This window comes from Epinephelus lanceolatus, chromosome 5, assembly GCF_041903045.1.
Source record: "Epinephelus lanceolatus isolate andai-2023 chromosome 5, ASM4190304v1, whole genome shotgun sequence".
NCBI classification, from domain to species: domain Eukaryota; kingdom Metazoa; phylum Chordata; class Actinopteri; order Perciformes; family Serranidae; genus Epinephelus; species Epinephelus lanceolatus.
This window is the reverse complement of record NC_135738.1, coordinates 11,135,560-11,162,895: the sequence shown is the minus strand read 5'-3', so window position 1 is coordinate 11,162,895 and position 27,336 is coordinate 11,135,560. Positions and strand designations below refer to the sequence as shown.

Below are 27,336 nucleotides of genomic sequence, written 5' to 3'. Positions count from 1 at the left end.
AGGAGGAGGAGGAGGAGGAGGTGGAGATGGTGGAGGATGAGGGCTATACATATCCATCTGTCTGGGAAATAAAGCACAGTTCATCTCCGCTGTTATGCAGCTATGGTTTCATCTAAGTGGCCCCAGTCCATCTGCTCCGGGCATGAAAGGTCGCTGGTGTCCATTGATCCCTTATTGATTCCATGAATTGTTTAATGACCACCAAGGTCAATTAATTAACCATTTGCTGGGTGTTTTAATTGCCCTGGGCTAATTTAAGTCCGCTGATTAATTCTGGTGGAAATGGACCTCGCTGTCAATGGTGGGATTAGGAGAACAACAATGGATGACAGATGACTGACAGAGTATGAGTGGCTTTGGAAAGCTGTGCTGATGTTTGCATTGTACATTTTAATGAGCTTATTGTGTTAATGGACTCGATGAACTGACCATATTGCCATCATTTATTCCAGACTGCCACCGAAACATATTGAACAATTTCTTGTTATTTTTGTGAGGTCAACCCTGACAAGGGACAAAGATGAGAGGCTGTAAGGTTTAATATTCATATCACAGAGATGTGAGACTAAAACTATGTATTCAGACAATCCATGACTTCATTGGGTTTGAGTGTATAGGTAAAATATTCTAGATTATTTCAACTTTGATCTAATTCTAACGGCTTTGGCCCTTGCTGCTATAGATTATAATCAATTGTTTTAACGTTTCCAGAGTGACGTAGTATATAATCTAACTCAGTCATACGGAGGTGAAGGGCATGGCAGATGGCGTGACACCTAGGTGAGATGCCTGCCAAACTGCAGCCCACTGTTTGAGACAAACAACAACAGCAACAAAAAAACAGGTTATGATTTAACGAGTCAGCACTGTGTTTGCAGTGGCTTTTTACACACCAAACGTGGGTGTTTTGGTGGGACCTCGGCGTGTTTTCTGTGGCTTTTCACCGATCTGTAGCTGTTTTCCCAGCGGCTTTTTAGGCCCCAGATGTGGGTGCTTTATAGTGACCCATCGCTGTTTTTTCAGCAGCCTTTTCAGCATGAAATGTGGTTGTTTTTTTACAGAGACATCACTGTTTTTCTTGGGAGGATAGGGGCACAAAGAGTTGTTTTTTTGCCAAGCTGCAAGCTCTGGGGCTGAAAAATAAAGCTAACATGGAAGTGCCCAAAACTGCAGTTCTTTGAACAGCCACTTGAGGCTGGTTCAAGAAGCCAGTCAATCCCCATAGACCCGCGTGTTGAAATACAGCAGAAATAAACATGTTTACAGCCTGGTACAAAAATGGTTCTGGCCTCTATAGCTAATTTCCCCCTCTGCACGGGGAATGAATTTTTATATATCTTACGTGTTTACATTTTGTTAAGGCTTAAAGTTACACTTCATTAAGGGTGGGCCACTTTAAGGGCAAGACTGTCTGCAAGGCGTCACCACAGATTCACCCTCACTTCATTCAAACTTGGTCATTTCTGGTTTCTAAAAAACACAGCGACGGCCAAAATACCAAACTCAAGGCTTCAAAATAGGGATCCATGAAGCACTGGGTGACGTTCATTATCTTGAACAGTCTATGGCTTTGTGAGGTCACAGTGACCTTGACCTTGATCACCAAAATCTAATCAGTTCATCAGTGGACCCAAAAAAATCTTTATTCATCTTAGATAGCTATCTAGATGACTCCCTTGGTGCAGGTAATATCAATCAATCAATCAATCAATCAATCAATCAATCAAACAAACTTTATTTATATAGCGCTTCACAAGATAAAAAAACAAACAATGAAAAACCCGCCCCTCCCACCCCCCACAGGGAGCGCCACCACAGAGACCACGCCAACCCAGACAGACCGGGGTGGACTCCACACAAGGTGCAGAGCCCCCCAGTCCTCCGGCCCAAGGGATCTCCAGGACGACGTCCCTGCGGGCAGACCGGACACACTTCTCAGTGTAGAGGCCCCCCATCCGGAAACACTGGAGCTAAAAACTAAAAAATAAAAGACAATGAGATAAAAACAAGCATAAGATAGAATAATGATAAAATGCATAAAAAATTTAAAGATTTAGAAAATTTAAAAGTTTTAAAATTTTAAAAAATAAAGCGTTAAAAATTAAAATAATAAAATGCATAAGGATTTAAAAGTAGATCATTAAGAACATTAGACATTAAAACATAAATAAAAATAAAAAAAATATAATGAAAGAAGAGTAGAAGAAATCAGTTAAAAGCCAAATTAAAAAGGTGAGTCTTGAGCCTCCTTTTAAAAACATCAACAGTCTCTGCAGTCCTGATGCTCTCCGGCAGGCTATTCCACAAGTGAGGGCCATAATGGCTGAATGCAGCCTCCCCGTGGGTCTTTGTTCTGACTTTTGGGACGATTGAAAGGCCGGTGCCGGAGGACCTCAGGATCCGCGAGGGTTGATATGGTAAAAGCAGGTCAAATAAATAAGATGGCCCAAGACTGTTGAGACATTTAAAAACTAATAAAAGAACCTTAAAATCGATCCTGAAACACACAGGGAGCCAATGCAGTGATTTTAAAATCGGCATAATGTGCACCCGCCCTCTGATCTTCGTCAGCACACGTGTGGCTGAGTTTTGAAGTAATTGTAGACTGAAGATTGTCTTTTTGGGACGACCAGAGAGCAGGGCATTACAATAATCTAAACGGCAAGAGATAAAAGCATGCATCAGCACCTCCGTGTTAGCCTGATATCTCTTGACATTGAGGAAGTTACGTCCTGTATGTGAGGCATCCTCAACAGCTTACCAGTATATATCTTACCTTTCCAAGTGCTACTGCTAATGTGGCTAATTCCAACATTCATGACAACTGTAGGGAGGTGGATTGTTTACTAACTCACCCATTTACATTTTATTAAGGGAAAATATTCTAGGTATAATCAATCATAATCACTTTGAGTGCTGAACTCAAGGCTTCACGGTGGAAGTCCGCAAACCAGTGGGTTACCTCCGTGTAGCTACTTCCATTACTTTTTATAGTGTATGTGTTTTTACAGAGACATTGCTGCTTTCCCTGCTGGGATTTCGCCCCCAAAAGGGGTATGTAAGCCAAACCCTTACCTTCCTAACCATTACCAAGTGTTTTTTGTACTTAAACCTAACCACATGATAACCACAGTGTTATAGAAGTGCAAAGTTTCAACATATCCGCTACATAATAATGTGCAAATGTAGTGTATGTGCTCTGTGGAAACTTACAATGCCAACATTTTTTCTGGTGGTTGGGCTGTCATGCAGGAGAGCAGTTTGCACTTAACTGTGGCAGGTACAGTAGGTCAAAGCTGGACCAGGAAAATAGTCTGGCAGTCTGATAGTTTGAGTGATAATTTAATTAGTTGCTAACCTATAACTTGGAGTTTACCTTGGAATCATTCTGATTGTCTATCAGTTCATTGGAGCAGCATTTTACTTTGTGAATCTAATGTTACTGAGAGGAATGAAGGCAAATCTATGGCAATAAGAACCAAGTTTTAATAAATCAAAAGCATCTTTTTAGCCACTTGGGGCAGAAGGACAACCTGTAAACAACACTGGCATACAGTATAATCACCTAATAAAGTTAATCCTGAAGAAGTTGCTGAATTCATTTTTTTGCATCTGTTCTATTCACTGTTTCCTTCTGAAATCCAGTGACACTTATTTCTTAAATCCTCACAAGACAGTCACTGACGAGGTGAGGTTCATCATAGTAAAAGCAAATGCACACACACACACACACACACACACACAAACACACACACACACACACACACACACACAAACACACAGCTCATCCTCATCCCCACCTCCACACTGTCTGTCCCCTCCCTCACCTCTCTGTGTGTCAGGTGTCGGCTCTTTCCTGCCGACCACTGATTAATCCTGGTGTCTGGTGACGCTGGTGTCACTTAGTGTTTGTTATCAAATACAGACCTCTACTATCAGCACGGCTGGCCTGCGAGAAAGTCCCACAGTCTGTGTGAGGTTGTGCATGTGTAAGTTTACATGAGGTTGTGTGTTTTCTCCTGGCCACGCCAAGATAAAATCGGTAAACTGTTAGTTGTGGATTTAATCACTTTGTATCTTGGAGCAGAACTAAAGGCTTATCAGTGTTTCCTGTGTTTGATTAGAGACCGTCAGGATTGTTTCATGTCAAACTGCAAACAGCACACTGCATCTATTTTGGAAACATTTCATTTTGCTGCATTACACCCTAATGAAAACATCTATTATAGTCCATTAAGATAATTTCCTTTCTAATCTGAGGAATACTTTTGTGGATGTTTATTTTTTCTGATTAGAGGATGTGTTATTTTTAGCAGCCATGTTTTATAGTTGGGTTTCAGAGCTTTGTTTGGTTCAGCAGATGATTATTTTCTCCCCCACATTAAGAATGACGCTTTATTTCTGGTAAAAAAGGTGATCAACAGTTTGAACTATAATCTGTAACTGATCCCAGACTACCTTTTTAAAATTACAGCATTGTTACCGTAATCTATTACATAATGGTCTGGTTACTTTTTAAACTACTCAAGCCTCTCTGCAACATATAGTTACATTAGATTTTAATTTATTTAACCCATATTTAACCAGGTAAGTCCCTTGAAATCAACAGTCTGTTTTACAAGGGAGAACTGGCCGAGACAGCAGCACACAAAGTTACAGCCAAACAACGACACAATAAAAAAACATAAAAAATATACAATAACATAATAATATTAGAGCACCTATGCACAATGACAAGACCCAACTGACTCATTCATCCTTGTACTTATCAAAGCTTTAAAGTAAATGAACAAGACACTCTACTCACCGTAACAGTCTGTAATTAGCAACTATAATGATCTTTATTTAAGGGTTACTGTTATTTTCAGTTGTGTAATATATGTTGCATACATATGGAAGTGTATTGCATTCACTTGACAAATAAAAAAGCCCTGTTTTTCTGAATAGTTTTTTCTGTTTTTCAGAGTAATTTATTTATTTTTCTGTTTTTTGGTGTAATTTTTTTCTGTTTTTCAGAGTGATTTTTTTCTGTTTTTCTGAGTCATTTTTTCCCTGTTTTTCAGAGTAATATTTTCTGTTTTTCTGAGTCATTTTTTCCCTTTTTTTCAGAGTAATATTTTCTGTTTTTCTGAGTATTTTTTTCCCTGTTTTTCAGAGTAATATTTTCTGTTTTTCTGAGTCATTTTTTCCCTGTTTTTCAGAGTAATATTTTCTGTTTTTCTGAGTATTTTTTTCCCTGTTTTTCTGAGTAATATTTTCTGTTATTCTGAGTATTTTTTCCCCGTTTTTCAGAGTAATATTTTCTGTTTTCTGAGTATTTTTTCCCTGTTTTTCAGAGTATTATTTTCTGTTTTTCTGAGTAATTTTTCCCCTGTTTTTCAGAGTATTATTTTCTGTTTTTCTGAGTATTTTTTCCCCTGTTTTTCAGAGTAATATTTTCTGTTTTCTGAGTATTTTTTCCCTGTTTTTCAAAGTAATATTTTCTGTTTTTCTTAGTATTTTTTCCCTGTTTTTCTGAGTAATATTTTCTGTTTTTCTGAGTATTTTTTCCGTTTTTCAGAGTAATATTTTCTGTTTTTCTGAGTATTTTTTCCCCGTTTTTCAGAGTAATATTTTCTGTTTTTCTGAGTATTTTTTCCCCGTTTTTCAGAGTAATATTTTCTGTTTTTCTGAGTATTTTTTCCTCTGTTTTTCAGAGTAATATTTTCTGTTTTTCTGAGTATTTTTTCCCCTGTTTTTCAGAGTAATATTTTCTGTTTTTCTGAGTATTTTTCCCTGTTTTTCACAGTAATATTTTCTGTTTTTCTGAGTCATTTTTCCCCTGTTTTTCAGAGTAATATTTTCTGTTTTTCTGAGTCATTTTTTCCCTGTTTTTCAGAGTAATATTTTCTGTTTTTCTGAGTATTTTTTTCCCTGTTTTTCTGAGTAATATTTTCTGTTATTCTGAGTATTTTTTCCCCGTTTTTCAGAGTAATATTTTCTGTTTTCTGAGTATTTTTTCCCTGTTTTTCAGAGTAATATTTTCTGTTTTTCTGAGTATTTTTTTCCCTGTTTTTCAGAGTATTATTTTCTGTTTTTCTGTTTTTCTGAGTATTTTTTCCCCGTTTTTCAGAGTAATATTTTCTGTTTTCTGAGTATTTTTTCCCTGTTTTTCAGAGTAATATTTTCTGTTTTTCTGAGTATTTTTTTCCCTGTTTTTCAGAGTATTATTTTCTGTTTTTCTGTTTTTCTGAGTATTTTTTCCCCTGTTTTTCAGAGTAATATTTTCTGTTTTCTGAGTATTTTTTCCCTGTTTTTCAAAGTAATATTTTCTGTTTTTCTTAGTATTTTTTCCCTGTTTTTCTGAGTAATATTTTCTGTTTTTCTGAGTATTTTTTCCCCGTTTTTCAGAGTAATATTTTCTGTTTTTCTGAGTATTTTTTCCCCGTTTTTCAGAGTAATATTTTCTGTTTTTCTGAGTATTTTTTCCTCTGTTTTTCAGAGTAATATTTTCTGTTTTTCTGAGTATTTTTTCCTCTGTTTTTCACAGTAATATTTTCTGTTTTTCTGAGTATTTTTTCCCCTGTTTTTCAGAGTAATATTTTCTGTTTTTCTGAGTATTTTTCCCTGTTTTTCCACAGTAATATTTTCTGTTTTTCTGAGTATTTTTCCCCTGTTTTTCTGCGTAATATTTTCTGTTTTTCTGAGTATTTTTTTCCCTGTTTTTCTGCGTAATATTTTCTGTTTTTCTGAGTAATTTGTCCCCTGTTTTTCTGAGTAATATTTTCTGTTTTTCTGAGTATTTTTCCCCTGTTTTTCAGAGTAATATTTTCTGTTTTTCTGAGTATTTTTTCCCCTATTTTTCAGAGTAATATTTTCTGTTTTTTTCTGAGTATTTTTTCCCTGTTTTTCACAGTAATATTTTCTGTTTTTCGGAGTAATTTTCCCCTGTTTTTCAGAGTAATATTTTCTGTTTTTCTGAGTATTTTTTCCCCTGTTTTTCAGAGTAATATTTTCTGTTTTTCTGAGTATTTTTCCCCCTGTTTTTCAAAGTAATATTTTCTGTTTTTCTGAGTATTTTTTCCCCTGTTTTTCACAGTAATATATTCTGTTATTCTGAGTATTTTTTCCCCGTTTTTCAGAGTAATATTTTCTGTTTTCTGAGTATTTTTTCCCTGTTTTTCAGAGTAATATTTTCTGTTTTTCTGAGTATTTTTTTCCCTGTTTTTCAGAGTAATATTTTCTGTTTTTTTTCTGAGTATTTTTTCCCTGTTTTTCACAGTAATATTTTCTGTTTTTCGGAGTAATTTTCCCCTGTTTTTCAGAGTAATATTTTCTGTTTTTCTGAGTATTTTTTCCCCTGTTTTTCAGAGTAATATTTTCTGTTTTTCTGAGTATTTTCCCCCTGTTTTTCAGAGTAATATTTTCTGTTTTTCTGAGTATTTTTCCCCCTGTTTTTCACAGTAATATATTCTGTTATTCTGAGTATTTTTTCCCCGTTTTTCAGAGTAATATTTTCTGTTTTCTGAGTATTTTTTCCCTGTTTTTCAGAGTAATATTTTCTGTTTTTCTGAGTATTTTTTCCCCTGTTTTTCAGAGTAATATTTTCTGTTTTCTGAGTATTTTTTCCCTGTTTTTCAAAGTAATATTTTCTGTTTTTCTTAGTATTTTTTCCCTGTTTTTCTGAGTAATATTTTCTGTTTTTCTGAGTATTTTTTCCGTTTTTCAGAGTAATATTTTCTGTTTTTCTGAGTATTTTTTCCCCGTTTTTCAGAGTAATATTTTCTGTTTTTCTGAGTATTTTTTCCCCGTTTTTCAGAGTAATATTTTCTGTTTTTCTGAGTATTTTTTCCTCTGTTTTTCACAGTAATATTTTCTGTTTTTCTGAGTATTTTTTCCCCTGTTTTTCAGAGTAATATTTTCTGTTTTTCTGAGTATTTTTCCCTGTTTTTCACAGTAATATTTTCTGTTTTTCTGAGTATTTTTCCCCTGTTTTTCAGAGTAATATTTTCTTTTTTTCTGAGTCATTTTTTCCCTGTTTTTCAGAGTAATATTTTCTGTTTTTCTGAGTATTTTTTTCCCTGTTTTTCTGAGTAATATTTTCTGTTATTCTGAGTATTTTTTCCCCGTTTTTCAGAGTAATATTTTCTGTTTTCTGAGTATTTTTTCCCTGTTTTTCAGAGTAATATTTTCTGTTTTTCTGAGTATTTTTCCCCTGTTTTTCAGAGTATTATTTTCTGTTTTTCTGAGTAATTTTTCCCCTGTTTTTCAGAGTATTATTTTCTGTTTTTCTGAGTATTTTTCCCCTGTTTTTCAGAGTAATATTTTCTGTTTTCTGAGTATTTTTTCCCTGTTTTTCAAAGTAATATTTTCTGTTTTTCTTAGTATTTTTTCCCTGTTTTTCTGAGTAATATTTTCTGTTTTTCTGAGTATTTTTTCCCCGTTTTTCAGAGTAATATTTTCTGTTTTTCTGAGTATTTTTTCCCCGTTTTTCAGAGTAATATTTTCTGTTTTTCTGAGTATTTTTTCCTCTGTTTTTCACAGTAATATTTTCTGTTTTTCTGAGTATTTTTTCCTCTGTTTTTCAGAGTAATATTTTCTGTTTTTCTGAGTATTTTTTCCCCTGTTTTTCAGAGTAATATTTTCTGTTTTTCTGAGTATTTTTCCCTGTTTTTCCACAGTAATATTTTCTGTTTTTCTGAGTATTTTTCCCCTGTTTTTCTGCGTAATATTTTCTGTTTTTCTGAGTATTTTTTTCCCTGTTTTTCTGCGTAATATTTTCTATTTTTCTGAGTAATTTGTCCCCTGTTTTTCTGAGTAATATTTTCTGTTTTTCTGAGTATTTTTCCCCTGTTTTTCAGAGTAATATTTTCTGTTTTTCTGAGTATTTTTTCCCCTATTTTTCAGAGTAATATTTTCTGTTTTTTTCTGAGTATTTTTCCCCGTTTTTCACAGTAATATTTTCTGTTTTTCGGAGTAATTTTCCCCTGTTTTTCAGAGTAATATTTTCTGTTTTTCTGAGTATTTTTTCCCCTGTTTTTCAGAGTAATATTTTCTGTTTTTCTGAGTATTTTTCCCCCTGGTTTTCAAAGTAATATTTTCTGTTTTTCTGAGTATTTTTTTCCCTGTTTTTCACAGTAATATATTCTGTTTTTCTGAGTATTTTTTCCCCTGTTTTTCAGAGTAATATTTTCTGTTTTTCTGAGTATTTTTTCCCCTGTTTTTCACAGTAATATTTTCTGTTTTTCTGAGTATTTTTTCCCCTGTTTTTCAGAGTAATATTTTCTGTTTTTCTGAGTATTTTTTCCCCTGTTTTTCACAGTAATATTTTCTGTTTTTCTGAGTATTTTTTCCCTGTTTTTCAGAGTAATATTTTCTGTGTTTCTGAGTATTTTTCCCCCTGTTTTTCAGAGTAATATTTTCTGTTTTTCTGAGTATTTTTCCCTGTTTTTCACAGTAATATTTTCTGTTTTTCTGAGTATTTTTCCCCTGTTTTTCTGCGTAATATTTTCTGTTTTTCTGAGTATTTTTTTCCCTGTTTTTCTGCGTAATATTTTCTGTTTTTCTGAGTATTTTTTCCCCTGTTTTTCACAGTAATATTTTCTGTTTTTCTGAGTATTTTTTCCCCTGTTTTTCAGAGTAATATTTTCTGTTTTTCTGAGTATTTTTTCCCCTGTTTTTCACAGTAATATTTTCTGTTTTTCTGAGTATTTTTTCCCTGTTTTTCAGAGTAATATTTTCTGTGTTTCTGAGTATTTTTCCCCCTGTTTTTCAGAGTAATATTTTCTGTTTTTCTGAGTATTTTTCCCTGTTTTTCCACAGTAATATTTTCTGTTTTTCTGAGTATTTTTCCCCTGTTTTTCTGCGTAATATTTTCTGTTTTTCAGAGTATTTTTTTCCCTGTTTTTCTGCGTAATATTTTCTGTTTTTCTGAGTAATTTGTCCCCTGTTTTTCTGAGTAATATTTTCTGTTTTTCTGAGTATTTTTCCCCTGTTTTTCAGAGTAATATTTTCTGTTTTTCTGAGTATTTTTTCCCCTATTTTTCAGAGTAATATTTTCTGTTTTTTTCTGAGTATTTTTTCCCTGTTTTTCACAGTAATATTTTCTGTTTTTCGGAGTAATTTTCCCCTGTTTTTCAGAGTAATATTTTTTGTTTTTCTGAGTATTTTTTCCCCTGTTTTTCACAGTAATATATTCTGTTATTCTGAGTATTTTTTCCCCGTTTTTCAGAGTAATATTTTCTGTTTTCTGAGTATTTTTTCCCTGTTTTTCAGAGTAATATTTTCTGTTTTTCTGAGTATTTTTTTCCCTGTTTTTCAGAGTAATATTTTCTGTTTTTTTTCTGAGTATTTTTTCCCTGTTTTTCACAGTAATATTTTCTGTTTTTCGGAGTAATTTTCCCCTGTTTTTCAGAGTAATATTTTCTGTTTTTCTGAGTATTTTTTCCCCTGTTTTTCAGAGTAATATTTTCTGTTTTTCTGAGTATTTTCCCCCTGTTTTTCAGAGTAATATTTTCTGTTTTTCTGAGTATTTTTCCCCCTGTTTTTCACAGTAATATATTCTGTTATTCTGAGTATTTTTTCCCCGTTTTTCAGAGTAATATTTTCTGTTTTCTGAGTATTTTTTCCCTGTTTTTCAGAGTAATATTTTCTGTTTTTCTGAGTATTTTTTCCCCTGTTTTTCAGAGTAATATTTTCTGTTTTCTGAGTATTTTTTCCCTGTTTTTCAAAGTAATATTTTCTGTTTTTCTTAGTATTTTTTCCCTGTTTTTCTGAGTAATATTTTCTGTTTTTCTGAGTATTTTTTCCGTTTTTCAGAGTAATATTTTCTGTTTTTCTGAGTATTTTTTCCCCGTTTTTCAGAGTAATATTTTCTGTTTTTCTGAGTATTTTTTCCCCGTTTTTCAGAGTAATATTTTCTGTTTTTCTGAGTATTTTTTCCTCTGTTTTTCACAGTAATATTTTCTGTTTTTCTGAGTATTTTTTCCCCTGTTTTTCAGAGTAATATTTTCTGTTTTTCTGAGTATTTTTCCCTGTTTTTCACAGTAATATTTTCTGTTTTTCTGAGTATTTTTCCCCTGTTTTTCAGAGTAATATTTTCTGTTTTTCTGAGTCATTTTTTCCCTGTTTTTCAGAGTAATATTTTCTGTTTTTCTGAGTATTTTTTTCCCTGTTTTTCTGAGTAATATTTTCTGTTATTCTGAGTATTTTTTCCCCGTTTTTCAGAGTAATATTTTCTGTTTTCTGAGTATTTTTTCCCTGTTTTTCAGAGTAATATTTTCTGTTTTTCTGAGTATTTTTCCCCTGTTTTTCAGAGTATTATTTTCTGTTTTTCTGAGTAATTTTTCCCCTGTTTTTCAGAGTATTATTTTCTGTTTTTCTGAGTATTTTTCCCCTGTTTTTCAGAGTAATATTTTCTGTTTTCTGAGTATTTTTTCCCTGTTTTTCAAAGTAATATTTTCTGTTTTTCTTAGTATTTTTTCCCTGTTTTTCTGAGTAATATTTTCTGTTTTTCTGAGTATTTTTTCCCCGTTTTTCAGAGTAATATTTTCTGTTTTTCTGAGTATTTTTTCCCCGTTTTTCAGAGTAATATTTTCTGTTTTTCTGAGTATTTTTTCCTCTGTTTTTCACAGTAATATTTTCTGTTTTTCTGAGTATTTTTTCCTCTGTTTTTCAGAGTAATATTTTCTGTTTTTCTGAGTATTTTTTCCCCTGTTTTTCAGAGTAATATTTTCTGTTTTTCTGAGTATTTTTCCCTGTTTTTCCACAGTAATATTTTCTGTTTTTCTGAGTATTTTTCCCCTGTTTTTCTGCGTAATATTTTCTGTTTTTCTGAGTATTTTTTTCCCTGTTTTTCTGCGTAATATTTTCTATTTTTCTGAGTAATTTGTCCCCTGTTTTTCAGAGTAATATTTTCTGTTTTTCTGAGTATTTTTCCCTGTTTTTCCACAGTAATATTTTCTGTTTTTCTGAGTATTTTTCCCCTGTTTTTCTGCGTAATATTTTCTGTTTTTCTGAGTATTTTTTTCCCTGTTTTTCTGCGTAATATTTTCTATTTTTCTGAGTAATTTGTCCCCTGTTTTTCTGAGTAATATTTTCTGTTTTTCTGAGTATTTTTCCCCTGTTTTTCAGAGTAATATTTTCTGTTTTTCTGAGTATTTTGTCCCCTATTTTTCAGAGTAATATTTTCTGTTTTTTTCTGAGTATTTTTCCCCGTTTTTCACAGTAATATTTTCTGTTTTTCGGAGTAATTTTCCCCTGTTTTTCAGAGTAATATTTTCTGTTTTTCTGAGTATTTTTTCCCCTGTTTTTCAGAGTAATATTTTCTGTTTTTCTGAGTATTTTTCCCCCTGTTTTTCAAAGTAATATTTTCTGTTTTTCTGAGTATTTTTTTCCCTGTTTTTCACAGTAATATATTCTGTTTTTCTGAGTATTTTTTCCCCTGTTTTTCAGAGTAATATTTTCTGTTTTTCTGAGTATTTTTTCCCCTGTTTTTCACAGTAATATTTTCTGTTTTTCTGAGTATTTTTCCCCCTGTTTTTCAGAGTAATATTTTCTGTTTTTCTGAGTATTTTTCCCTGTTTTTCACAGTAATATTTTCTGTTTTTCTGAGTAATTTTTTCCCTGTTTTTCTGAGTAATATTTTCTGTTTTTCTGAGTAATTTTTTCCGTTTTTCAGAGTAATATTTTCTGTTTTTCTGAGTAATATTTTCTGTTTTTCTGAGTAATTTTTTTCCGTTTTTTTGTGGTTATTTTTTTCTGTTTTTCGTGGTAATTTTTTTTCCTGAACGAGGAGACGAGATACTTCAAAATCTCGCAGGTTAGGTTAGTAACAGGTTGTAACAAAGTTAGCTGACAAACGTATATGGGCATGATTTCAGTTGTCAGGTAACATCGTTAAAACCTGTTACTAACCTAACCTGTTACATTGAGCGATAGGCCTACACTAGAAGGATGCAGTCGAAAACACAGCTATTTCAGCTTATTTCATCTTATTTACACCTGTGCTTTTCTTTCTGTGACAGGGAAAATGTTTCCTGTGGAAAAGGCCTGTTGTAAACTCAGCTGACAATTTAATAGTCATGTATTAAGCACTGTCACCAGCAGGAGGCGATGTTAGCCTGCTGGAGTTTTAGCTGGAACACTCCAGTCCCCAGTAGTGTAATCTGACTCTCCCCATAGTGGTATTGCCTATCTAGCTCTATAGATTTCACCCAAATGTTAATTAACTTTCACTATGCAAAAAGTCAGGATGACGTTTTATACTGAAACATAAAGAGTTGTTGATGTTAGCGCCTGTATCGTGCGTTTGTCTGGACTGAAACACAAAATAAGTGACCGCAGAGAGAGGAGGAGGTGACAGAAACCTGCTGGCTGATGTTGCTGCTGTTTAGAAGCTCTTTATCATATTTGTGAACAACATGTGTCAGTGTTTTTCACACTTTTACCTTCCTCTTTATATAGCAAAATTCGGCAACCATTTTTTTTCAAGCTTTGTCTCAGTGTTTGGTGATAATAGTGTCGCTAAATAATTTTACCACTCCGCCTGGTCTGTCTCAACATGTGTGAGCAGCATATGCACATACATGTATACACACACAGACTACAGACCCACCTCAGTCTAGCGACCCACCTCTGGTCAGCCACACCCTTGTTGGAGAGAACTGCCTCTTTGTTTGAGTGTGTGTGTGCATGTATGGATCGTGTGTGGACGGTATCGGTGAAAGGCCACTCTGTGTAAAATGGTGACTGTGCTGTTTTGGTAGCACTTTTCATACTTGATGTGAAGGTAATGGGGTTCATTTCCTGACACGTGTCTGTGTGTGAATGTGGTGTGTGTGCATGTGTGTGTGAAGTGTACATGCATGTGTTCGGAGTCATTTATGTGAAGTGACAAAGAGCACCATGCACTATTGTGCAATAAGATGTGAGCACACAGTGTTACTGTAATGAGCCTTTTTTAACTGATGCTTGGCTGCTTCAAAGATCAGGCTCAGTGGTTTGTGTTTGTGTGTGTGAGCTGATCTAAGTTACCTTCGGGCACACACTGGACTCAAGGCCTGTTGACTGGACTGGCACTGGGGTCAAAAGATGTGTCCCAAATTCGGAAAAAACTGACTTTTGGGTCAGTGGTTATGTTTGGGGTTGGGGCAAGTCTCCAGGAAATGAATCTAAGTCTATGTATTTATACCAAAAGTTGACCAAGTTAATGCTTGTGTGTGCTATCTTTGTAAAGACCAACATGAGACTTACCCTTGAGAGGGACGACATTTTCATCCTGTCTCTCCAGAGATGTTGCCTCACTGAATGTCCAGCTGGAGCTGATCTTGAATGGCCCCTCCACTAAACAACTGCAGTAAGAACAAGAGATGAAAATGTGTAATTTCAGCCTTTCAACAAATGTGTTGATCTCCCTGAAACAGTTATGAAATATGTGATAGTAATCATAGGGTACATCTAAATCTCCTTGAAAGGACTCCATGTCAACCCCAGTAAATAATGATTCATTATACATGTATCATTGGAAAATACATAACTCATATAGGCTCAATTTTATGCCCACCTAAAGACAGTTTTTGCAAAAATTGTGGTATATTAATGCGACCTGTGGTGCACTAGAAGACTTCAGTGTTACACTGGAAATTATTAAGTCATTCGAACCAATGGAACAGTGTCAGTGTTTTCTCTCAAATAAAGCTTTGTCAAGATAATGTTTAATGTCTTATCCTGGGCAGAGGTGTTATTGAAAATAGTGAAAACTGAAGAAAAAAAAATTGTATTTCCTCATGTGTTACAGACACCAAATGGGGGCAGTAGAGGCCCAATTCTTCCCTGTCTTGGTGCAACAAGCTTGTGGAGAAACTCTGAGATAAATTTGTGTATCTCTCTCCCCCTCTAATGCACACACAAACACACACACACACACTGAGGATGTACTGATTGCCCACCAGTTTATCGATGACACGGGGGAAAGGGAGACACAGACAGAGGGGGAGGTTGCTATTGTTCAGGAGAGAAATCACTGAAATCGCCTCACTCCTCTTTATGTGACCTAATGTGTGTGTGTGTGTGTGTGTGTGTGTGTGTGTGTCTGTGTGTGGGTGTCACAACAACCTAGGAGGTCACCGGAGGAGGAGGCATTACTTATTGGGGTACTTGAGGTCAGGGTGGCGATGGTCACTCATTTCTCTACCCTTCCTCCTATTGTTCTCACCTGAGGTAAAACAAACAAACAAACAATTCTGCATCGGACAATGCTTCTAAATTAAGGACTTTTGCCAGGGATATGGTCCAAACGAATGATATGGTTAATGTGTGTGTGTGTGTGTGTTCATCAGATGCAGATTCCTGGAGAGGCTGCTGCTTCACAGATTCGTGCACTTTCCAGTTAACGAGTCGAAGGTCAAATGCTTCCTCATATTGTGTCACAGCTGCGCTTGTGGAAAGCTCATGCATAAACCAGTACTGCAATGTTCGTGTGTGTGTGTGTGTGTGTGTGTGTGTGTGCTTGTGTGTTTATGTTAGAGGAAGAGAGTGAAGAAAGAATGTGTGTGTTTAGTAAGACAAAGTGAGTAAAAGTTGAGAGTAAAAGTAGCCCTGAGGCAGCCGTTACTTCAGAGAATGATAAATATGTTTCAGGATTGCAGGGGGGGGGGGGGGGGGGGGCGTGGCCAGGTGCTGACTGACACGACCTGAGGCCAGTGACGATAACCAATTGAGATAAGACTCTGAGGATATTTTACCTTTGGACAAGCATTTAAAACATGTCACTTCACTAGAAAGACTGAGAAAAACTGGCTGAAAAAGTGAAGTAAACAACATTGACACAGACGTCCGTATGATGTGACCTCTTTGACCTTAAGCTCACAAACCACACCTGTTAGTGCCGCGAGATAATAGTAGAAGAACCGTGCGAGTGTTCAGGATTTCAGCCTAGACAGGGTCTGAACACAAATTATTTTGTAAGACTGAAGAGGATAGATTTTTTGCAGGAGTGTAGGTGCCTCCAACAACATTATGTGCTGAGCTGTGGTTTTCAGATATACTCATTCTCCCCATTGCTCACTACTTTCACTTCCTTTGGAAACTGTGAAAGTAGTCCCTGGTTGCTAATAATAATACATGACCTTCATGACAAAGCTGGTGTCAAACGTCGTCTTGCAGTCACTGTGTCAGATCTCAAGCAACAAGTCAGCCAAATGAAATGATAAAGTGTGTTGTCTGTATGTGTTGTTTAGGATGCCGCTGTTACAAATGTCATGTTTAGGGAATAATTTTGGTGATTGTTAAAAGACATCAGACTGTTAATAGATATTAGATCAGCCCACTGAGCTAATGCCTTGCTGTACTTTCTTGAAAGGACAGTCTCAGAGTATTGTGTGGACAGCTACGGCAAAGACGGCCTTCATGTTTTGTGGAATACTTGGAATAATCTGCAAAATTTCGACTAAGGAATCTGGTCTCTTTGGCCAAATGAACATTTTTTTTTGTACATGACTTTTTAGTTGTTAAGTCTCCCTGGTAGTGATGTGTGCAGAGGTCATCTGTAATCCCATAGGAATCTGCCATTTTATAATTTTTCAAGCAAAAATTCCTCCGCAAATAACCTAATATTTCACCAAACACAGAGGTCATGTGATAATATTAGTCCAGAGGGAATTGGCATCTTGGTGATTTGGGATTTTTTTTTTTTTCTGCCTTTTTAAGGCCATGTTTACACGAAAACGATCCACTGAAAACAGAATCGTTTCTCATTTTCGTTTTGAAAAAAGTTCCGCGTTTAGACGACAACGTTTTGATAACAATCGTCGTGCACACGGATCCACAGAAATGCCCCAAAACACTGCAGTATACATGCCAGACCAGTAGTTGCCGGTGTGACGCTTACGCTTCCTTCTACAGAGCGGCAAACAAAAAAACAAACAAAATGGCAACCGCACGGACGTTTGTCTGGACGGACGATGAGGTGGAGTTGCTACAGTAAATCTACACTATGATGGGGAAGCTTCTGATAAATTCAATAGGGTGAGCAGCACAAGCAGTGCTCGGGAGTCCGCCATTGTTGTTGTAATGGTCGACTTTCTCGCGCATGCCTAATGACTGGAAGTATAATGCGCATGTGTGAAAAGTCTCCGTTTTCAGAGGAACTGCATATTGCAAGTTTACATGACAACAGAGATGGTGCCGTTTCCAGAAAATTGCACTCTGGAATCCGTTTTCAAAACGTTGCTTTTTTTTAAGGCACCCAAAACACAGCTGTCTTGTAAACAATCGGCTAAAACGCAACTAAAGTTTACCGTTTTCAGTTGGACCTAAGTGTCCTCTCGGGGTGGCTCAGGGGTAGAGCGGGTCCTTGACTAATCAGAAGCTTGGTCGACCACCTTATGAGTTTTTCAATGTCTATTTCCCAGTCTGCCCCAAAGTATGCTTGCTGGACAATAATGTGGGAGTAACTGTCGAGCGCCTATTGACACTGGGTTGCTTATCTACTAACAAACTAATTCTTCTAAACTTGAAGGAGCGTAAAGCAGCCCGCTCCATAGGAGACTCTTGGCCGAAACATGGAACAAGCAGCCTGCCTGTTGAAAGCCTTTGATAAGGAACTAGAAGACCACTGGGACACTGTCTGTACACTTTTAAAACTGTAGCCCCCAGTGTAAATGCACAATAGATGTATGAGATCTGATGTACATGAATGTCACCCTTCCATCCTCCCCCATCCCCTTTTTTGGGATTACTGTTTGCTTTGTACTGTTTTGTTTTGTTCTGTCCTGTTTATTTTGTATTCTTTTGATTTTCCTTTGAATGAATATGTGTTAAATCTAAAAGAAAGAATTAACAATAAAAACATTAAAAAATAAAAATAAAAAAACTCAGAAGATTGGCAGTTCGATCCCCAACTCATCCAGTCCCAGTGTCGAAGTATCCTTGGGCAAGATACTGATACTGAACCCCAAATTGCTCCAGATGGCTGTTCCATCGGTGTGTGAGAGCATGTGAATGGTTATTGAGTAGCAGGTGGCACCATGTATGGTAGCCTCAGCCACCAGTGTGTGACTGTGTGTGTGAATGGGTGAACGTGACATGTAGTGTAAAAGCGCTTTGAGTGGTTGGAAGACTAGAAAAGCACTATACAAGCGCAGTCCATTAACCATTATCTTTTTTATCTTCTGGTCGAGAATGACAGAGGCTGTGTGGACAATTATAAATAAAGGTTTTGACAGTATTTTGGGTGCAGGAAGCTCAACCCGCTACACAGTGTGGAGACATGTTCAAAGAATGGGAGCTTGAATCCATCAGAAGAGTGAAATCTTGAAAGATGACGAGATGGCTGAGGTGACAATGTGCGACAGAATTGGTTCTGTTTGTTTAACCAGTTTTTTTAAAAAGAAAATGTGACGGCCCCTGAGGTGCTGAGTTTGTTGTGGGTCCCAGTAACTGTTTCTCCCCTCTGTTTTTGAAGGCGTCACAGGAGTACAGCGGCTGATTCGGAGCACCTGGGCTGAGGGCTCCTGGGGAATTAGAGACCAGCGTCAGTGTTGCTCGTTCTCTCTTTCCATTTGGAGTTTCCTGCAGGTTTTGGCCTTTGTTTGGTTGTATATGTCGTTTTTTTTAAAAACATTTAATTTTGTGCCACGACTTTTCGGTTGATTTGCAATTTTGTATGCTTTGGACGTCTGTTACCTAGTTTTGTGGTTTAGGATTTGTTTGTTTGGGAACATCTGGGTCACTTAAAATGGTAAAAACTGTTTAGACAACTGTGTGGGATTTGGAACACCCATGCGTAATTTGTTGGCGCGCTCATGGCACACTTGGTCCTTTTAAAATAGCTTAACGGCATATATCACCACTCATAGTGCTATGTAGTGTCTCTGTGTTGTGCAGAGTGGCGTTACAAATGACTGTGTGAATCATATCTGGAGGATACTGTTGATCTCAAACCTACAATCAATGTTGTTTTAAAGCATCCCCTAACCTTAACCATGTTTATTACTGTCACCATGACAACAAAGCTCCTCTAACCTTTGCAAAGTAGCTATTTAAACCAAACCCTAATTTTCCCCAAACAAAGTTATTATTTAACCCAAACCATGATCTTTCCCGAAACCTCACCGAGTCATTTTAATCTTCAGCCTTGACCGTAACATCACAGAATCACAGAGCGAGGCTACACTCCAGCCGTGGCAGACAGAAGCAGCAGCCATGCCTGAATGTCTGAATCAGACTGTGCTGAAAAAGAAAATGTACATACGCTCTTCCGCTGACTCTGTGTGAGAAACACATATATCACAGCGTTCGAGGAGAACCTCCCTCCCTCTCGTTAACATGATGAAGTGTCTGTGTGGGATTTACAAACTGGCTTGTTTCAACCACAGCACGTCTGGGGAACAGTGGGATCCAGATGTATTTACATCTGTACAGTGATTGGTTGTTTTAAACATGAGTTGTCATATATCTTAGTCATAATTTAGTTTTAATTACAGATTAACTATTGTAGAAAACCCACATTTACTACAGTCAGTGATACAGTGAGTTATTGCTGCTTCTTGTTTCTGCCCGCTGGAGAAAACTGTTGAGTGAATTCAAATTTAACTGCTTGTGATGACAATGGGTTTAATATATAATGCAATATGTATCCTAAATGCCAACTTTCACCTGTCAGTATTTTCTATATCCTTACTCACTTTTCTAATGTATGTTTTTTGGTTCACTCCTTTTTCTGTTCAGTAGCCTCGTATCTTTCATGTTTCCACATGGGGATAACATAAAGTTTCAAATAATCATCAGCTAGTGACTCATCCAGGCAGCTGAGACACAAAACCTTTGATGTAACCACTACGTGAAAGATAACAGGCAGTAAATCAGAGGCCTGTCTGACATAGAGCTATTGTTTTGCTTTGAGATAATTGGCTGCTTGTCTGAGAGAGCATATGATGGTTTTCTTGTCTGAAGAAATTACCATCCAGTGTAGTTCACAGAGATATATTCAGAGCAACAAAGACAGTTAACCATCCATCTATACATTTTTCACTTCTTATGTAGGTCTAGATTGCTGTGGCAGCAGTGTAAAGCTGAAGCAGTGTTTCCACCGAGCGGTTTGGTTCAGTTTTTTTACACATTAAAATAAAATATGTGGATGTTAACAAAAGAAAGGTTCTATTCTGTACATTTTATTTGTCACCCCTCTGTTGAGGTAACTAGCACACTGATCAGATACTAAAAGGTGGAGCTAGAAACACTGCAGTCCACTGATTGGTCAATAGACAATCGATACCCTTTAAGCCTAGTTCACATTACATGATTTTGACGTCGCAGAGGATCTTGACAGCCACCTTGGGTCGGAGGTGAGTCAGCAGATAGTCTGCCACGACGAGTCCTCGTGTGTGAACAAGCCTACGAGTAAGTCGCCCCCTCATCTGCAACTGGGACTGGATATCTGGCATGCTAGAAAACTGGAGAAGTCTGACACGACTGACAAAGAGCATCAGCCAATGAGAGGCGGGATGCGTGCCACGTCAGCACGCAGGAGGACGGAGGAAATGTGAGGAGGACAAGCAAGCCGGCCGGCAAGCAACAACGACAATGGGCAACAGGATCACGGGGAGCGCGTTATGTTTGGACCCAGGATAATAAAGAATATCCATGCCTTTACGATGTGTCGTCTCCAAGTTTGGTGACATCACCACGTTATCTGGGGCTCTGTCAACGGTGGAGAAATCTTGTGGTGTGCACACACAGGTCGTAAAGCAGTTGGCGAGACTCCCACTCCACCTCCACCTTCCCTTCCCCTCCCTCTAAAACACACACAACACACACCTGAGAGCACCACAGCTCTAAGTCCTTGTCTCTGTCCTTAACCTGTGTCTTGCGCTCTCATTGGCCGTAGCTCGCCAACAAGATCCCCATAGTTCCAGATATTTAGCCTGCTAGTTATCTGGAGCGCCTCTGCAATCTTTGAACAGTTCACACATAGTAATCAAACACCACTTTGTAGGCAAGCCAACACTGAATTCCCTCTGATCAGGGGCTTTTGTCGGGAAACTCCAAACACTGTCTGCAAGTGGAAAATCAGGGCTACAGTCATGCAGTGTGAACTCCGCATAGACATTCTTGTCCCCTAGCGAAGTCCTTCAGTTCCTCCTGAAGGATCCTTAGGAGCTGTCCAGCAAAATAGGATATGTAATCCCACGTGTTGTGGGTCTGTCCCAGGGTCTCGTCCCTTGGAGAAGGCATCTGAGAGGCATCCCTCAGGCACACAAATCATCCCAACTGGCTTATGCACAAAAGGCACAAACTGGTGCATACACGTTCACCAGGAGATTCAATATTTGATGCTCAGAATTTTCTAGCAGAGGACACCCCAAAGCTTCCATTTCATATTTGTCCCCCACTGTTGAAATGAAACCAACACACTTAAGTGGTCCTACTATGAACTTCTTCCCACAAGGGACCAAAAGTTTACCAACAGACTGCTGATGTGACGCCCTGATTATTAAAAAATGTAGGCTATCACTATGTTCATCCAGTACATTGTAGAAATATTCATTTCCCCTCTGTTATCATGTTAATGTTTCTCCTCTTGGGAGCAGCAGTCAAAGTCTGTCATCAGCCTCAGGCCTCACTTTCACACAACACTCATGAATGGCACCAAAACACAAACACACTCTACTTAAACACAGGCTATTTTGTGCACTGCCACGCAAACAGATGCACAAACTGTATTTACAAGTGTGAAATATGCATCCTGCCTTTCCACGTCCCTGGAGGCTGCCGCCAAGCTGTCACTAGTGTGTGTTTTCAGTGCACCTGCATTGGCATCGAACTACACGCCTGATCCGTTGCCACCCCGCTGCCTGGCAGGGCACACAGGGACCACGCTGACATCACGCCCTCCTGCCACATCCGTACGGGCCCAGTGCCACTCTGCCAGTGCCCCCTTTTGCTGAATGGCCCGCTCTATGAGGGCTTTCATGTCTAGTGGGCCATGTCATGGGTTTAGCTATGAGTTCATTTCCCAGGCTGGGGTCCAGGGGATGTTTAATTTGGCCCCAAGCTCTAATCATTTCACTGAAGTGGAGGTGATGGCGATGTGTTTATACAATGCTCATTTCAAGGAAGTGTGTGGACTCGCTAAATGCACACGTATTTACCGAGGGAGCTAATACGCATGTGATTAGAGACGTTTGCACACTTTCAAATACCTGCGGTGGAAGCTGTTACTGGTCCTGTGTCATTGTGTGGAAGAGACAGAGAGGAGAGGCGCTTGTGTTAGTGTAAGTTAGCACGGTACATACTGGGTGTGCGTATAATTAAAGACTTAAAGAGTGACGTAATGTGCATGTGCAGCAAATGTGTGAATGGCATGGGACAAAGGTTGTGTTTTGTGCCTCGCAAACACACACACACAAACACAGTGACACTCTTCCCTCCATTTCCCCTTCCTTCCCGCTCTCTGTCCTATTTTTTTCAGATGGTCCAGAGAGGATTAGTCAGTGATAAGTGACATCAGGCTCAAACTGTGGACTTTGACCTCGTGAGTCAACGTAACACACACACACACACACACACATACACACACAATGTTGAGTCATGCTTATGTAGCAGTGCCACAGAGGCAAAGAACGATGACATCATCTCAAAGTGTGTGTGCAGGAGGGGGGCAACTGCAAGGGGTGCAGCTATTGTTTGAGTGTGAAGGCTGCTAAGGTGTGGGGGAATTGTGCGTCTCAGAATGTGTGTGTGTGTGTGTGTGTGTGTGTGTGTGTGTGCATGCCTTTATATCCGAGCTCTGCGCTCGCATATGAGAGTGTGATTCAGAGGCTGCACGTCGGTCGGCTGAGGCAGACTCTGACTCACTGTCTGTCTGCAAGAGGTGACTTTCCAGGTCTGTCTCGGTTTTCCCGCCAAAATTTCCCCCTGCTGTTTGTTCCTCCTCCACCCCCACCGGTGTCCTGCATTTCCTCCCCCTCCTCCTCCTCCTCCTCCTCCTCCTCCTACAACCCCCCACCCTCCTCTTCTGTCTTTGGGCATCGTTCAAGCAGTTTTGACCTTTGACCTCCTGCCCCTGTTGACTCAAAAGGCCAGGAGAAGCCACTGAGAGCTCCTCGTGCCTCTGGCCAGAAATAGAGCTTCTAGAAACTGTGTGTGTGTGTGTGTGTGTGTTGTGTGTGTGCGCATGTGAGCAGAGGTGATGTAAGGCAATAAAGACGAGGCCGTAGGACAGCCATTTACTAAAATTAGGACACACCTTAGAAAGTTTTTAGGGAAACATATAATAATTAAATAATAATTTCAAATAGGTGAAATTTTATTATCAAAAGCAGCAGAGGCTCTGTGAACATTCTAGTTTAACCTTTTTTTTTTACCTAATCAGCAGCATTTTCTGCTCATTTTCTATTAATGAAAGCATTTCCGTGGCCTGCCAGCAACACAAGAACCTCCTTTACTGTAAACTGTGATGAGCAGTATCTTCTTACATTGGGGAGATAACTTTTGGATGGAAATAAATTCAAACTGATAAGCTCTGATTAAAATAAACTGGTGTGTCTTTTTGTAAAAAATGTTAATAAGAAAACAGTGAGCCTTAGATTTAGCTCTTACGGCAGACAGAGTAAACACCTCGTTCTCTGGCCATGGTGGGAATCATAAGCTCATTTTACACAGCCTGCTTAAGGTGAGAATGTTGCACCGTCAGGCCCTCATCACACAGAAAGTGTTTCAGCAGCTGGAGGCGCCTTTTTGTAATTGTTTTTAATGAGAATGAAGCTTTCTTCCTGTTGTTTTTGTGCTGCGATGCACCTTGCGTTTCTGCTCTCTCGGCACCTGACGTTTTTGCTGGAGCGCTCTGAACTCCTCGAGTGAAAAAACTTCAGCTTAGAGCAGAAAAACACCCCATGTCATCTCTTTTTTTCATCACATTTTTTCCCATTGCCCATTCGGATAATTTGAGAGGCGGGCCTTCTGTGGTGGTCATGACAACAAGTTTACAGTTGGTAAACAATGGAGGAGAAACTGGTGGTAGAGGTTGCTGGATACCCAGAGCTATACGGCCCAGTGATAGACAGCAGGTTGTCAAACTGCCCCTGAGTCATCCTAAAATATGCCTGGAAATGTCCATCATGTAGGAGAAGCTCCTGGACCAACTGGTGGTGCTCCCTGTGATCCACCCTCTTTTTTAGGGTCTCATGTACCCACACAGATCTCCATTTCCTTGTGACCAACAAACCATTTACTGACAGCCTCAACCAGAGCTACAGCAAGTAACCTCTGCCTCAACATTTTAGTAACTAGATATTAATTACTGGGGAAAAAAAGGTAGATTGGTTATACGGGAAGGTTAATGTAAGGATGTGATGTGTTGGTAGCCTGGCAACAATAAAAAGGTAAAAAAAAAAAAAAAAGAATGGGGAGACAGAGTAATTCCACCTTTGTGCTGCCTGACGTGTATGTTATGTCACACTAGTCACCAAGGCTCTTGTGTACATGTCACGCCTGTCATGCTTTTTTATGCATAAAATTATGCAACATTATGCTGGCATTTTTTGGTTCTGTGTTAAAAAGCAAAGCTGGAGTAATGAGGGTTTTTTCTTGCATCAGTATTACAGGATCTCTGTGTTCAAAAGGCTACAGTTTGTGTTATTTCCAAAATAGAGACATGGACTGAAGAGAAGGTGAGATTATGGATGATAAATCTGGAAATAAAACAATTTCTCCATTCACATTTTGTGTAGAAAGGACACCTGCTTCATTTTTAGCTTAGGAGACAAGTTGCGTAATCAATTATTGCATAATTATCTGATGACATGTATCTCAGGCAATTCTTCCTCTCTGGCTTCTGAATGGACTTGGCTCAAATTTACGTGAATTGCAGGTGTGGTAAGATTTCTGAGAAAACAACCGTGTAAGCAATGGAATGATGTAACGACGAGGAAATGAAAGCGAAGGGAAACTAATGCATTGCATCACTGACAAGCCATCACAAATACATGGTGTACTTTTCATCTGCATTTCTTTGACTTCACACACTTTCATGTTTGATAGCAACAACACCAGAGTGTTGTGTTTCCAGGACAGGAGTCACATCTCTAACGTATACATTTCATGTACACAACACAAACGCAGTCAGACAAAAGATGGGATTTGTTTGGAGGGTTGTTTCCCGAGAACAGTCCCAGTTTCCCAGTTTCTGACCATTTTGAACTCAACTCTCAGATGTTTGTGTCAAAACAGGTCTTGTCAAAGGACAAACAGAAAGTCATCTGATTCTCGTCAATGCTTTATTGTCATTTATATAATGAATAGCTCAAAGCAAGCAATCTGATTGGTTGTTACCTGTGTATAAGAACTGTGTACAATAAACTGTTTAGCTAACAAACTGCTCCAAAATGGAAGTATTTAAGGTCAACTTGCACCTCTGTGGTGACCTAACTATGGAGGAGTGGACTGATTAGTGCATATCTCCTCGAGAGAAATCACATGCTGAATCTAAAGGACGTAAAAAAGAGTCTGTCAATCGGACGTCAGTACCACACTGCCAATTTAAGTTTTTTTCCTCCAAACAAACACACGTGGTTATGTTCAGCCATCACGTGCACATGATTAGATTTAGATAAAAAGAACAAGGTTTGGCTTTACAGTCATATGGGAAGTCAACACCAGCCTCCTGGGTGAAAGTCGGTGGTTGTTGGAACCTTCTACCCACCCCACTCGGACTTTTGTCCCCTTAACTTACGTTGTTGACACGCAATGTTTTCCCCTGAAAATAACAGTGACCGGCTATGTATTATACCAACGTAAAAGGATAGCTTCTTCCATTGTTGTCTGAAGCTGGAAGTCACTGCCCAAGCGCTTCAGAATGAGACCGGGTTATGAATCCTCAGAAAGAAAGGACTTGACATGACATGACATGACATGACATGACATTGACATTCATTATGTGCCAATATCAGAGGATGGCTTCAAAGTGATGAAGAAGTGGCTGGATCCCTACACCCCCAAGGGGCTAATAAACAAAGTATGTTGCATAGCAGGAGGGCTCCATGTTCAGCCAAACAATGCCCATTTGATATAATCACAATATACTAGGGCCTGTTGTGAACTACTGCTTAAATAGATTTTCCATGGCTGTTGTCATATGTATAGGTGTAGATTTTGTGGGGGACACAGGGGACAAATCCCCATTCTATATTTAGCGCATGTGCATTTGTCCCACCAATAAAAACATGAAAGTACCGGAGGACTTTTATTTTGACAAAATATAATATATTGGTGCAAAAAAATACAGATAATTAAGAAGGTTTACATTGTACATGTAATAATATTCAAAGGAGAACTCCTTTCAATTTATTTTTATTTTGATTGTTTTTAATTGGTGTGTTTCAAACAACAAAACTGAAATGAATGAATTTTAGAGAAAAAGAGTGTTGGAGTAGAGGGGATAGAAAACAGGAAAGTAAGTTAACCCCCTTATCACCATTTCATGTTTCCTTAATAATATACTTGTTCTTGTAAGAAGTTGAAAGTTAACCAGGGCTCAACAATGTTATGTAAATGACCTGAATAACAAACTGAATGACGCCATTTTCATGGCCAAAGAAAAAAGGAAACAAATAGTTCATTTCAGGGTTTTCAGTATGAATTTCAGATGAAAACATAAAAAGACAAAGTGTTGCAAGACAGATAAAATCATGCACACACACACAAACACACACACACACACACACACACACACATTGCAGCATGCATGTCTGTCTTTCACTCACACACTCGCTGACTCACACAATGTCAATGGCTTTGACTACACATACAGAGAAAGCAGCGCCTCTCAGAGCAAACACACATAATTGTCCAAAGCCCCTTGCTCCTCGACACTTACTCTTCGCTGAAAGTCCACTGAATAATCTTGACCTTCTCGGTTCACGAAAGACGCACGAAAGCCAGTCATATGATGTCATCGGGGTCAGAGGGCAGGATTGTAATGCCTACACAGCCAGACTGCCTGTGTTCTTCGAACAAACCCCAACTTTATTCGTCCTGACCTACTGGTCCAGTTACAGGACTGTAGAGAAACAAAGACGCTGAAGCTAGAAACACAGAATGGATCATTTTCTACTCAACTGTCAAGCAAAGTCTTGTTACTGAGTTTAATCAACTGTCAGCTTTCATCTGCGATAAAGCAGAAGCAACTTTCATTATTTGATGTGTTTCCATCAACATCTTGTTTTATAGCAAATGATTTTGTCACAATTGAAAGTAAAAGTGCTTCTGTGATGAAATACATAGATGTGATTCAGCTGTGGAAGCCTCGCTGTGTCAAGCTTGTTGTAGCACGTTACCTCTTGTTTGTGCATGTGCCTG

The 27,336-nt window shown here is 38.1% G+C and overlaps 1 long non-coding RNA gene across 1 annotated transcript; it reads right to left on the bottom strand.

The window, feature by feature from the left end:
- Positions 1-1,907: 1,907 nt before the first annotated feature.
- LOC144463597 (uncharacterized) lies at positions 1,908-27,129 on the bottom strand. The gene is made up of 3 exons (XR_013491667.1): positions 26,855-27,129; positions 14,233-14,330; positions 1,908-1,977 (listed from the first exon to the last, which is right to left on the bottom strand). It is a non-coding gene; the product is annotated as an uncharacterized LOC144463597 (long non-coding RNA).
- Positions 27,130-27,336: the final 207 nt, after the last annotated feature.